Source organism: Tiliqua scincoides, chromosome 10 (assembly GCF_035046505.1).
Source record: "Tiliqua scincoides isolate rTilSci1 chromosome 10, rTilSci1.hap2, whole genome shotgun sequence".
Classification (NCBI taxonomy): Eukaryota; Metazoa; Chordata; class Lepidosauria; order Squamata; family Scincidae; genus Tiliqua; species Tiliqua scincoides.
In genome coordinates this window covers 18,141,341-18,153,593 of record NC_089830.1, presented here as the reverse complement: position 1 = coordinate 18,153,593, position 12,253 = coordinate 18,141,341, and the positions used below count along the sequence as shown (strand labels likewise).

The window sequence follows — 12,253 nt, the reverse complement described above, 5'->3', positions numbered from 1 at the left end:
ATCGGGTGTTTTACTTACCCTGCACATGCCCAATCTTGTCTGATCTTGGAAGCTAAGCAGGGTCAGGCCCGGTTAGTACTTGGATGGGAGACCACCTGGGAATACCAGGTGCTGTAGGCTTATACCATAGTCTTTTGAGACTGAAGATTGCCAACCATCTCCCTATACTGAACACTATCTCCCAATCTCGTCTGATCTCGGAAGCTAAGCAGAGTCAGGCCCGGTTAGTACTTGGATGGGAGACTGCCTGGGAATACCGGGTGCTGTAGGCTTATACCATAGTCTTTCGAGACTGAAGGTTGCCAACCATTATAGTCATGGATGGCCTCAGTACATGGTGTCGTTGGGCAAAGGAAGGGGTTGCCAACCCAGAGGCCCACAGCTGTTCCAGACCCCTGATTATTTTAGTTGCATCTTTAAAAAAAAAATTCCACCTCTCTGTTTTTAGGATTCGGTGACCACGGTCCCATGGCGGGAGGGTCACTTTCCCAAATCAATGAAGCAGAGAGGTGGAAGAGATGCAATAAGCATTAACCACTGGAAGCTACTCCCCTTACTAAGCCTTCAGCTTCCCTAACAAACCAATAATAATCTGATGCCAGGGTGCAGCTCACACCCAGGGAAAATAAGATCTGGGGGGAAAACACTCAAATTTTTTTTTAAACTAATAAGTAAAATAAGATACTTTCTAAAGTACTACAACCAATTCTATAACTGCAAAACTCCTCTCATATCACTCCTACACCACATCCTATACTTTCAGGATAAATGGAGGAGATGGACTGATAGCACATACTACATTTTTGCAGAGAAAGGAACAAGGTAACAGCAGATATAGCCCTCCAAAACTAGAAATCTGAGCCTAACTAGAGACCTTGTGATAGCAACTACCCAAGCATAACTACCCTTAACAAATGACTTCATCTGAGAAAAAAAGCCTAAAGTCAGGGTTTAATATAAGGTCAGGCAAGTTCCTATTGGCTCCTCAGATCATCTGGTCCAGCTGGGCAAATCTTAATAATGCCAAAGATCCAAACTCAAAAAGCATTGAAGCATCTTTTCAAACCAAAGCAGGGCCTTTTCTGGCTCCTGTCTGAACGTTATGTTAACACCTGTAAGTAACCAGAATGGGGAATGAAACTAAGAGCTCAATCCTTTGCATGTCTACTCAGAAGTAAGTCATATTATAGTCAGTGGGGTTTACGCCAAGGTAAGTGTGGATAGGATTGCAGCCTCAGTTAAGAGACTGTGGGTCCAATTCTATCCAACTTTCCAGCAGCAGTGTAGTCTGGTGTAGCCAGGCTGGTGTAACCCCATTGGCATGGCTGCACTGGCACTGGAAAATTGGAATAGGACTGGGTCCCAAGTCAAAATAACTGTACCAGTGGTTCTCAAGCTTTTAGCACCAGGATTCACTTTTTAAAATGACAATCTGTTGGGAGTGATACCACAGTCCTGGAACTGAAGTCATGGACAGAAGTGACATCATCAACAGCTGAACAATTTTTAACACCCCCCCCCCCAATACATCAAAATCAAATCCAATCAATTAAGTAAGTAAATTAAAAGTCTACAATAAGTACAAGTTTAAAAATTTATTTAAAATAAAGAACCCTCCCAAGCAGTTGCTGGTCTGTTTAAAAAAAAATTTCCGAAACATCCTAAAGGCTGCAATCCTATCCACACTTACCGGGAGTAAGCCCCATTGACTGTTGTTGGCAACCTTCAGTCTCGAAAGATTCTGGTATCGCGCTCTGAATGCTGGTTCTGGAACAGCGTCTAGTGTGGCTGAAAAGGCCAATTTGGGAGTGACAATCCCTTCCACACTGGGAGCAAGTGCAGTCTGTCCCTGGTCTGTCTCCCTGGCTATGGGCCTTCCTTCTTTGCCCCTTTGCCTCAGTCTGTTGGCAAAGTGTCTCTTCAAACTGGGAAAGGCCATGCTGCACAGCCTGCCTCCAAGCGGGCCGCTCAGAGGAAGGGTTTCCCATCTGCTGAGGTTCATTCCTAAGACTTTCAGATCCCTCTTGCAGATATCCTTGTAGCGCAGCTGTGGTCTACCCGTAGGGCGCTTTCCCTGCACAAGTTCTCCATAGTGGAGATCCGTTGGGATCTGACCATCGCCCATTCTCACGACATGACCAAGCCAACGCAGGTGTCTCTGTTTCAGCAGTGTACATATACACGCTGGCGATTCCAGCTTGTTCCAGGACTGTGTTGTTAGGAACTTTGTCCTGCCAGGTGATACCAAGGATGTGTCAGAGGCAGTGCATGTGGAAAGCGTCCAGCTTCTTCTCCTGTTGTGAACAAAGAGTCCATGACCCGCTGCAGTACAGAAGTGTACTCAAGACGCAAGCTCTGTAGACCTGGATCTTGGTATGTTCCGTCAGCTTCTTGTTGCACCAGACTCTCTTTGTGAGTCTGGAAAATGTGGTAGCTGCTTTACCGATGCGTTTTAACGTTGTTAAAAGCATATACGAGTACATAGTAGCCTTTTAAAAGTACAAATCTATGGGTGCAGTCCTATCCACATTTACCTGGGAGTAAGCCCCACTGACTACAATGGGACTTGTACACACACAAGGCACACATAGGATTGGGTTCTATAACATTTCCTTAAATGCAGTTACATACCATGGTAGCCTCAATATATTAAAAATAAAATTCACATTGAAATGAATGGGGACCCATCTGAAATTGGCTCCCTACCCACTGTTTGAGAAACACTGAACTATACTATTTAGTAAGGACGATCACCAATGATGGAACTGCTCTTTTCCCAGGGAGACTCAGCTCTGTCCATGTTTTCTCAAACTTTGAAGACATTTTTATGCTGACAAGCTTTCCCTGAGCTACTTTATTTCAGTCACTTATTCCTGTTTTAATTGTTGGTGTTGGTTTAGGACCACTGACAGTTTTGGAATTTGGAACTGATTTTTTTTCCCCTTTGAGGGCCCAAGCCTACCCAATTTTCCAGCACCGATGCAGGCACAATGCAGCTCCAATGTAAGAGAACAAACACTCCCTTAGGGCACAATCCTAACCCCTTAGGTTAGTGCTTTCCAGCACTGACATAAGGGCAATGCAGCTCCGAGTTAAGGGAACAAACATTCCCTTACTTTGAGGAGGCCTCCGTGAGTGACACCCAACTGCAGGATGCAGCACATGTCCCATTGGCACTGCTATGCTAGTGCTGGAAAGCACTGACATAAGGGGTTAGGATTGCACCCTGAGTTTGAGGAGGCTTCCATGATTGCCATCCCCCCACTGCAGGATGCAGTGTATGCCCCATTAACATGGCTGCACCAGGGCTGGAAAATTGGATAGGATTGGCCCCTTAGTTTCATCCTGATTTTGCTTGCTGATTTGAATTAATGACTTCAATATGAGCTTAACAAATACACTGAAATAAGAAAGTGAATCAAGTGATAAATATACCTATCTGCCACACCAGGTGACACAAAATTATATGTATAGGGCTGGCCACTGGAGAGTGGAACGGGAGGTGGAATTTGGCATGTTGCCGTGGGACAGCCCTTGACGCATAAGTGGTCTTGAGGATCAGCAGTGGCCCCTATCCTGTTGCCACTCCCTCGCACCTGGTATTCAGAGACAGGCTACCTTTAAAATCTGAAAGTTGCAAATAGTCATCATGGCTTGCAACCTATGATGGACTTTTCCTCCAGGAATCTGTCCAATCCCCTTTTAAAGGCATCCAGGCCGGGTGCCATCACCACATCCTGTGGCAAGGAGTTCCACAGATTAAATACACGCAAAAGACATTTTATTCCGTCTGTTCTAAAGACAAAAGATAATTACAAGTCAGGGAAAGCAGGTTCCCTTAAGGCACTGTTGTAGCCTTCCAAAACAACTTTCACATTGGGAAGCTGACACATACCACACTCTTATGTGCAGTTAGCAGAAGTGCTCTGTTACAATCACCGGAGTTCCTGGATGTGCTCGACCCTGATATAGCAGCTACATGAAGTTACAAGTTCCTGGGGAGAGAGACAGATGGGAAGAGGATCTTGCCCTTGTTTTGGGAACAGCTCTGACTTTACACACATTTGTCCACCCCAATGAACAACCCTTTGGTGGTCCCTTCTCCACTCATCTCTGTCTTTCTGCCAAAGGGACAATATGCAATTTCTACCAGTGCATTCTGTTGGCCTGGTGACTTGCAGCTGATAATTCCTTCCCTGCCAATTTTGGTCCTAGCTTTCTACGTGACTTGGTGTGAGTAAGCAAAGAGGAATGAGCAGGGACTCTTTGTTCTTCTCAGTGGCGTTGAAATATGAACATGCTGGTTGACAAAAGCTGCCTCTTTGCATAAAGGAAACCAAGCAGCAGAGAAAGGCAACGATGACATCACCACGTCTCTGGCTGAAGTAGGAAGACAAATAGGCTGAAATAATGTCTTACCAAAGGGGTTCCTGGATGACATCCAAGGGCAGCGCACTTGACTCGGAACCGTATCTGAACAAGACTCCACAGTGATTGGACAGGAGACGAAGGCCAAGTATAACATTCAAAGGAGATCTTCATGGGCTAGAAACTGGGCAAGGCATTCCAGTGAGCACATAATAGGAATCAGTGGTGTCACTGGGGGGGTGCAGAGTGTGCAGGCTGCCCCAGGTGATGCATGGGGGGGTGACACCACTACTCACCAAAAATTTTTAAAACTTGTCGTTTTGGAATAATACCATCATGTTATATATCAATCAATGCGTAATTTCATGCTGAATGCAATGAAACAAACTGTGTTGAAACATCTCTATTCTATCAAAAGTTATAGCCAAAAAACCAGTGGGAGGCAGGCAATGGTGCATGACCATGCCAACTGCCCAGGGCATTGCCCCGCCCACTGGATGGGAGGAGGTCCATCATAGAGGTGACACACTGGCCTTCCATACCATGTGAACACAAGCCCTCCTTTGCACATTCCATACATGTACTGAAAAATATAGCAGTTACATCCCAATCCTAACTTGTACTGGATACAGCACAGGTTAGGAGGTGGCTGGAGGGCAACTCAGGGTAAGGGAATATTTTTCCCCTTACATTCCAATGTCTAGCCACCCCATTGGGGTGCATCAAGGTCCATTGCATCAAGGTCTAGCCACCCCGTTGGACTACTCGGATCTGCACCAGTTATTTAGCTGGCGCAAATCCGAGCAGCCTTTCGGCCCAATCCTATCCAATTTTCCAGTGCCGGTGCAACTGTGCCAATGGGATGTGCACTGTATCCTGGTGGGGAGGCACTCACAGAGACCTCCTCAAGGTATGGGAACATTTGTTCCCTTACCTCTGGGCTGCATTGCATCTGCACTGGTGCTGGAAAGTCGGATAGGATTATACAGTGCTGGAAAGTTGGATAGGCTTATACAGGCTGCTCAGGCCAGGGACGGAGGTTAGGATTCAGTACAGGCTGCCATGGCCATTCTCATGCAGTGGGCAAGGCAATGCCTTGGGAGGTAGGCGTGGTGATGGTCCGCGGTCCCCCTGCTCATTTTTTGACCATACCTTTTGATGGAATAGAGATATTTCAGCACAGTTTGTTCCATTGCATTCTGCATGAAAATACACATCTAATGATGTATAACATGATGGTAGTATTCAAATATACCAAGATTTTAAAAATTTGGGCCATCCCCCCTCCTTGCATGTCACCTGGTGCAACCCCTGCAAGCACCTAGTGACACCACTGCCCAAGTCCCAATAGGATTGGGCTGCTGGTTTGCAGGCTTCTCGGGGCAGGGATCTGTCTTCTGTTCTACTGTGAAAAGTCATGTCTGCTGATGGTACTGTCAAGTACGTAGAAAAATCATGACTTTGGCTGCTCACACAAGTTCTGTATCCATTTTTTTTTTCCTGCCTTCAATTCCCTAAAGGATAGCAATGCTACTGACTAAGCTGTGCTCCAGGAAGTATAATGCTTTTTCTAACCATCACCTGGGGCTTCTAAGCTCATTACTACCTTTTTTTGTACAGACTAAGGATGGAAATAAACTCTCCTTGGCTTGATTTGGAATTGAGAGTCGATAAACTGAGCTGTTGTCATTGAATGAATCCTGGAGGGTTTTCCCCTCAAGCTCAGTTCCAAAATCTGAATCCATTCCGCTCCTGATGGCATTATCCAAATGATGAGGTCATTAGTGTCTGGGATGCTGCTACAGAAGCAATCAGAGCACCAGGAAAGAACCAGAGATACTTGTTCGGCGCACTGAGTTTGAAAACATCTTTAGGGTCAAAGTGTCACTAGATGTGGTTTTCAGTAGAGCACTAGTGAAACTGAACAAGTTTATTCTGTGAACCAGATAACAACGAACTTCTCAGACCTCACTAGTAGAGATGTCAAAGCTGAGATCAGTGCATGATGCTTCAGTATAGATGCTTTCATCATATCTAAGAGCATGACTGTGTTCATGCTCATATGCATCAAGGCAAGAATAAGACTTCATTTTCGAAGCCTCCTTCACTCTGCCCAGACTTGAAATCTGCATAGATCACATCATGGCTTAGATGATGTGGATCTCTGGGGAGAGTGAGCATAGTGTGCTGAGGATGTGAGATGGGGGTTCTGTGTTATGGAAAGAGGCTAGACCTTCTCATATCCTTTCCAATCTCTGATTCTGTGACCCGTATCCCAGCCAATGAGGAGGTTTGCTGGATTTCTTAACAGGTCAACTGCCTGGCAACAGAGAAGTCCCATGGTCATTGGACACTGGGTCCATTCCATGGACGTTGGGTCTGTTCCACGATCTGTTGCCAGCAGTGTGATATGATACACAGAACACTGTCTACCTGTTCTTACCTCATTGTACTAGGGTGGGAAGGAATGTCAGGTAGCCGGGGTCAAATTTTGCACAGTACTCAAAGGTATGAAGATCCTGAGAACAGGAACTGCGGAGAAGGAATCCACAATTTCCCTCTATCTGGATGTGCGACTGGCAGTCAGTTGATGGACAACATGCCCACCTGGTCTTTTATGCACGCTTATGGCACCTTCACTCTGGTTTTGGAATGTGCTCACATATCATTCCTCCCACAAGCGGCTTTTGTGCAGATACCAATCAGTACACATTGCGTCCTTGTCCCGCTAGCCAGGTGCAGAAGAGCAGGTGGTTGCAAAAGTCCAAAATGGGCAAGCTCCTCAAGAGGACCCAAAAATAATAGCTCACTATAATGCAAGATGGAGAACGCACTGGAAGGTTTCTGAGCTTGATTGAAGGGTCTTCTCCTGGAACTCTTTAGGCTTCTTCATCATTGACCATTCTGGTTTCTTCATGAACGGTTGCTTCATTTCCAATGTGATACTGGAGAAGCAGAAAAAGTGATGAGAAGACCAATGGTGGACACGATCAAGGTGTTAGCACACCTTCCCTAGAGGAAAAACTAGAGTACAATAAGCAGAACATGATCGGGGTTCATCAAAGAGAGAGGATAGTGTAGTGCAGTGGTTCCCAAACTGTGGGTCAGGACCCCCTAATGGGTCGTGACCTGATTTTTGGGGGGTCGACAAAGGGTGATGGAAAGATCAGACACCTAATTGCCTCAAGCCCTGATGCTAATCAGAAATCAGATACTGTAGCTGCTAATAACCCTGCAAAGAGCTCAGCTCCTGCAGTTTGCAAGCATGCATAAATATAGGGAGATAAACATCTGAGAGTCTTTTTTCTGAGGGTCTAAATAAATAAATAAATAAATAAATATTTCTAGATCTTTTTCCAAAGTTGGTAAATCTCAGCAGGTCCCTATAGATAGAATGTCATTTTAATAAGTGGGTCCTGGTGCTAAAAAGTTTGGGAACCACTGGTGTCTTGGTTTGGGAGTTAGATCTGGAAGACCCAGGTTCAAATCCCTACTCAGTCAAGAAGCCTCCTGGATGATCTTGGGCCAGTCACTCTCTCAGTGATATGTCAGAATGCCAGATGCTATGTCAGAATGCCAGATGCAAGGTAAGGCACCAGGATGAGTTCTCTTGTTATCAGGTGTGCTCCCTGGGGCATTTGGTGGGCTGCTGTGAGATACAGGAAGCTGGACTAGATGAGCCTATGGCCTGATCCAGTGGGGCTGTTCTTATGTTCTCTCTCAGCTTCACCTTCCTCACAGGGTTGTTGTGCAGACAAAAAGGAGGGAAGCGAATGTGTACAGCACCCTGAAGTCCTTGGAGGAAATGTGGTATGAAAATGAGGAAAACAAATAAAAATAAAATGACGCATTGCTTGGGGAAAGTGAGTGGAGGTCATCTGTCCCCCCTCTTGTGATATTAGATCTTGAATGATTGGTCAGAATCATTAATCAAGGTGGGGTGAGATTCAGAAAGAGAGAAGTTTACAAGAAACCCTACACTTGGGAATTCCTGACATGTTCCATACAATATTCTTATATGATTTTAACAGGCAAATTTCAAATCTGTTCCTATTGTAGTTACTTGACAAGGACCTGGACATTTTCAATCAATTGTGTTTTCACAAAGGCAAGAGCTGTTCTCAGGCATCCACCTGATGGATCGAGGGTTGATGCTGTCATAAATGATGATTACAGAGGAAGAAAGTTCCTTGATGTAACTCAACATGCTCCTCCATCAGGGGCTACTGTATACCCTTTGGACACCTCCTCCTTCTGAAGAAGAAGCAATTGACTGGATAAGATCAGAGACTCAGCAAAGCCAGTGCTCTGCTGAGCAGGGTGGAGACAAATGGTCTCCAGGAAGCATGCCAGCAGGGACTGAAGATATTAGCCTTCACTTGCCATTGCCTTCCCAGAAACCTGAACCTAGTGGCATCACTAGGGAGGCGTGGAGGTATGGACTGCACCAGGGTACACTCTCGGGGGGGGGGGTTTGACACCACTAGTGACCAAAATTTTGGAAAACTTTTGGAAAGTGTGCATTTATGAGTAACACCATCGTGCTATATATCATTGGAAAGGCAATTTCATGCAGAATGTAATGAAACAAACCAATTTGAATTATTTATATGCGATCAATGGCCAATTAACCAGAAAAAGAAAACACAACTGCCTTGTGTAACAAAAAAAGTGGATTTCCTTAATTCAAAACTGACCAATGAGACTGATTGTTCTGAGAGCCAATGAGGCGTCATTATGATACGGCAGGGAACCAATGAGGTGTTAGTATGAGTCAGCTCTCATTTCTGTGTAACAATGCTAATACTAGAACTCATATTCAGTTGTGTGAGTGTCATCAAGTTGACCATTGGTTTTTTTTTTTATTGGTGACAGATTTGTTGGGTAATTTAGGGCGCAATCCTATCCAACTTTCTAGCACTGACCTAGCTGCAATGCAGCCCCAAGTTAAGGTAACAAACAAGGCCCCCTTGATTGCCTCCCCACTTCAGGATGCAGTGCAAGCCGCAGTGTCACAGCTATGTCAGTGCTGGAAAGTTGGTTAGGATTGCACCCCTAGACTGTTATATATTAAAATAAATAAATAAATAAATAAATGTGCGCGCACATTCATACATACGTACAATGAATGGGAGTTACATCATCCCTAATGAGGGCACTGCATTTTGGCTGCACATATGATATTGTCATTTATTCTCTATGGTCTTGTACAGGAGGAGTTCCATCAGGTGGGTGACTCAATGAGTTATTGCATCGGGTGGTGTAAACCCAAGTGAGGCCTCTTCCTGCACCCCGTTTTGAAGGAATCATCTAGCCAAGATAGCTAACAGCAGTTCATAGACCTGCCTTCCTCCATGATGTTGTCCTATTTATTTTCAAACCCATCTCAGCCAATGCCTTGATGGGAAAAGCTCGAAAGCCATTGGTAGAGTATGTATTTTGCTAGCAGAAGGTGCTGGTTTCTACCCTTGACTTCTCCAGGTAGGGCAGGTAAAGTCCTTCAGGAACTCTGAAGAGCTGGTGCCAAATATTTGGATTACATTGCGCTCCAAAGTCCCAAAATCTAACTCAACAGAAGGAAGGTTCCAGCGTTCACCTCACCCAGGAAGGAAGGTCCACCATTCAGAACCTGTTTCTCATGCATGGATCTCCTTCTCAGGCCATCAGGTTGAGTGCATCTCAGAGGACAGCCAAGCTTGAGACAGAGCTTGCATTCCTGCTGTCTATGCTGACTGTACAGTTGACACCACACCTCAGGATCCTTTCCCTGACAGCCGGGAGCTATTAAACAATTATTACTAATAAAGTCGTTTAAAACATGGACTCGCAGCAATAAACTTCGATTCTCGCATGAGATGCTGCGATATGCTGGCTCCAGCTTCAGCATGGCTCCTGGCTGCGTTATCATTCCACTGTTTGGCTAATGGGTTTGGTGGCGCGGCTTAGATGCTCGGGAGGAAAGCAAGTGAAAGGTTTTTCCATTATCCCAAGATCTGCAAACAAGCAATCTCCAGCGATCCCTGAGATATTGGCACAGTGGTGTCATGGCACAACCTGAAGTGCAGAAGGGACTCACACCCTCATTGCTGTACTCCCTATAGCCAAGTTCCACTAAGACTGTTCCAGTAAGACTGCAAAACTGTCCCTTTTATTCTCGGAGTTTGTCTTCACCTCCACCAACTTCCACTTTCAATAAAGGATCAGACGTTTTATCCCAGCCTCTTGGAGTGGGTTGCAATAGGTCAAACCAAATACAGATGATTAATGGTGGGGATGCATTCTCTGATCCCCATCATTAAGTGATGCTGTTGTTAAGCAGCATCACCTGTTGAAGCCTCTGTAGTCAAGGTCCAGAGGCTATTCTGAACCCCGCAGAGACCACGTGTGAGGTGTGTGTGTGGGGCACCTGGAGAAAAGGGGTCACTAGCACTGGACCGGAACTAGTCAGTCAGTCACTAGTTTGACTAGTCCAGGGGTGTCCAAAGTTTTTGGCAGGAGGGCCACATCGTCTATCTGACACTGTGTTGGGAGCCAGGGGGGAGGGAGAGTTAATTTACATTTGAAATTTGAATAAATTTACATAAATTTACATAAATGAATATATTAAAGTTGAACTTATATGAATGAATGAAGGTTCTGCAATAGCTCAAGGCCTATAAAAGGCCTTGCACAAAGCAAGGCTGGACTTTCCTTTGCTGCCGCTGCTGCATCACAAACATGAAACAAGAAGCAGTGGAGAGAGCCCTCATCCCACAGCTCACGCGAGAGGTCAAGCAGTCTCCCTCAAGCTGAGAGCAGTTGCGTCGGGCCAGTGCGGGCTCCAACAAATCTCCAGAGTGCCAGAGGCTCATTGGAGACTGGGGGCTCCCTGAGGGCCACATTGAGAGGCCACGAGGGCCGCAAGTGGCCCCAGGGCTGGGGTTTGGGCACCCCTGGACTAGTCAGTCAAAAGGCCAGCCAGCGCTCCAGCAGGTGGGGAAGTGGGCAGGTGAGGGCAGGGGGAGGAACCAGGGTGGGAGTCTCAAGTCCCTGCTCAAATAGTCAAGTCAGTCTTAAGTCTCAAAGTCCCTGCCCTGAGCTTGCCTAGGGCACTTTGATGCCGTGGATCAGCTGGGTGCAAAAATGCCATCTCACTGTGCCCAGCTGATTTGTGGCAATAAAAAGAAGAGAACACACACACACACTATGTTGATAGGGACTCAAATGGCTTTGAGTCCATAGTCCCTGCTTCCAAGTTGTATGTCGAGTCCAGGTCTCTGATGAATACAACTTAAGAGTGACTTAGGGATGAGTCGCAAATAAACTTGAGCTTGGAACTAAGTCAGCCAAGCTGCGAAGAATAATTTTTTACTCCAAATGTGTTAAGCCATGGCATTGCTTCATCATCCCTAGTTATGGTTCTGTCCCCCCCTTGTGTGTTCTGTCAGATTTGCAAATGATTCATACAGTGGGGTAGCTAAGACACCCGGGGGCACAAAATTTATTAACACCCCCATACAATATCTTAAGAGGCATCCAAAAGGTACAACACTTAGAGGGGGTGTCTTATAAACCTCTGAAAGGTGCATTAGCCTAAAACTGGAGATGTCTTTCAGAGGCCCCCTGAGACATCCTCTCAAAGTGTGGTACCTGGTGCAATGTACCCCCCTGCCCTCCCTTAGCGATGCCAAATGGAGCTAATTTGTATAAAGAGCTAAAGGTGCACTTTGAGCCTGTCTTTGAGACCATCTAAGAACCAGGGTTATGGAGAATGGCATTGCTATGGAGACACCACCAGTTCTTCCACTTCCTGGTTCTCGCTCTACTTCTGACAGTATTTCCTCCCCCCCCCCCCCCAAAAAAAAAAAAAAATACTAGTGGCTTTGGTGGCATGCAGCTGCTACGT

General features: G+C 45.8%; 1 pseudogene; it reads left to right on the top strand.

Annotated features, from left to right (window-relative positions):
- Nucleotides 1-120, top strand: LOC136661846 (5S ribosomal RNA; annotated as a pseudogene).
- Nucleotides 121-12,253: the final 12,133 nt, after the last annotated feature.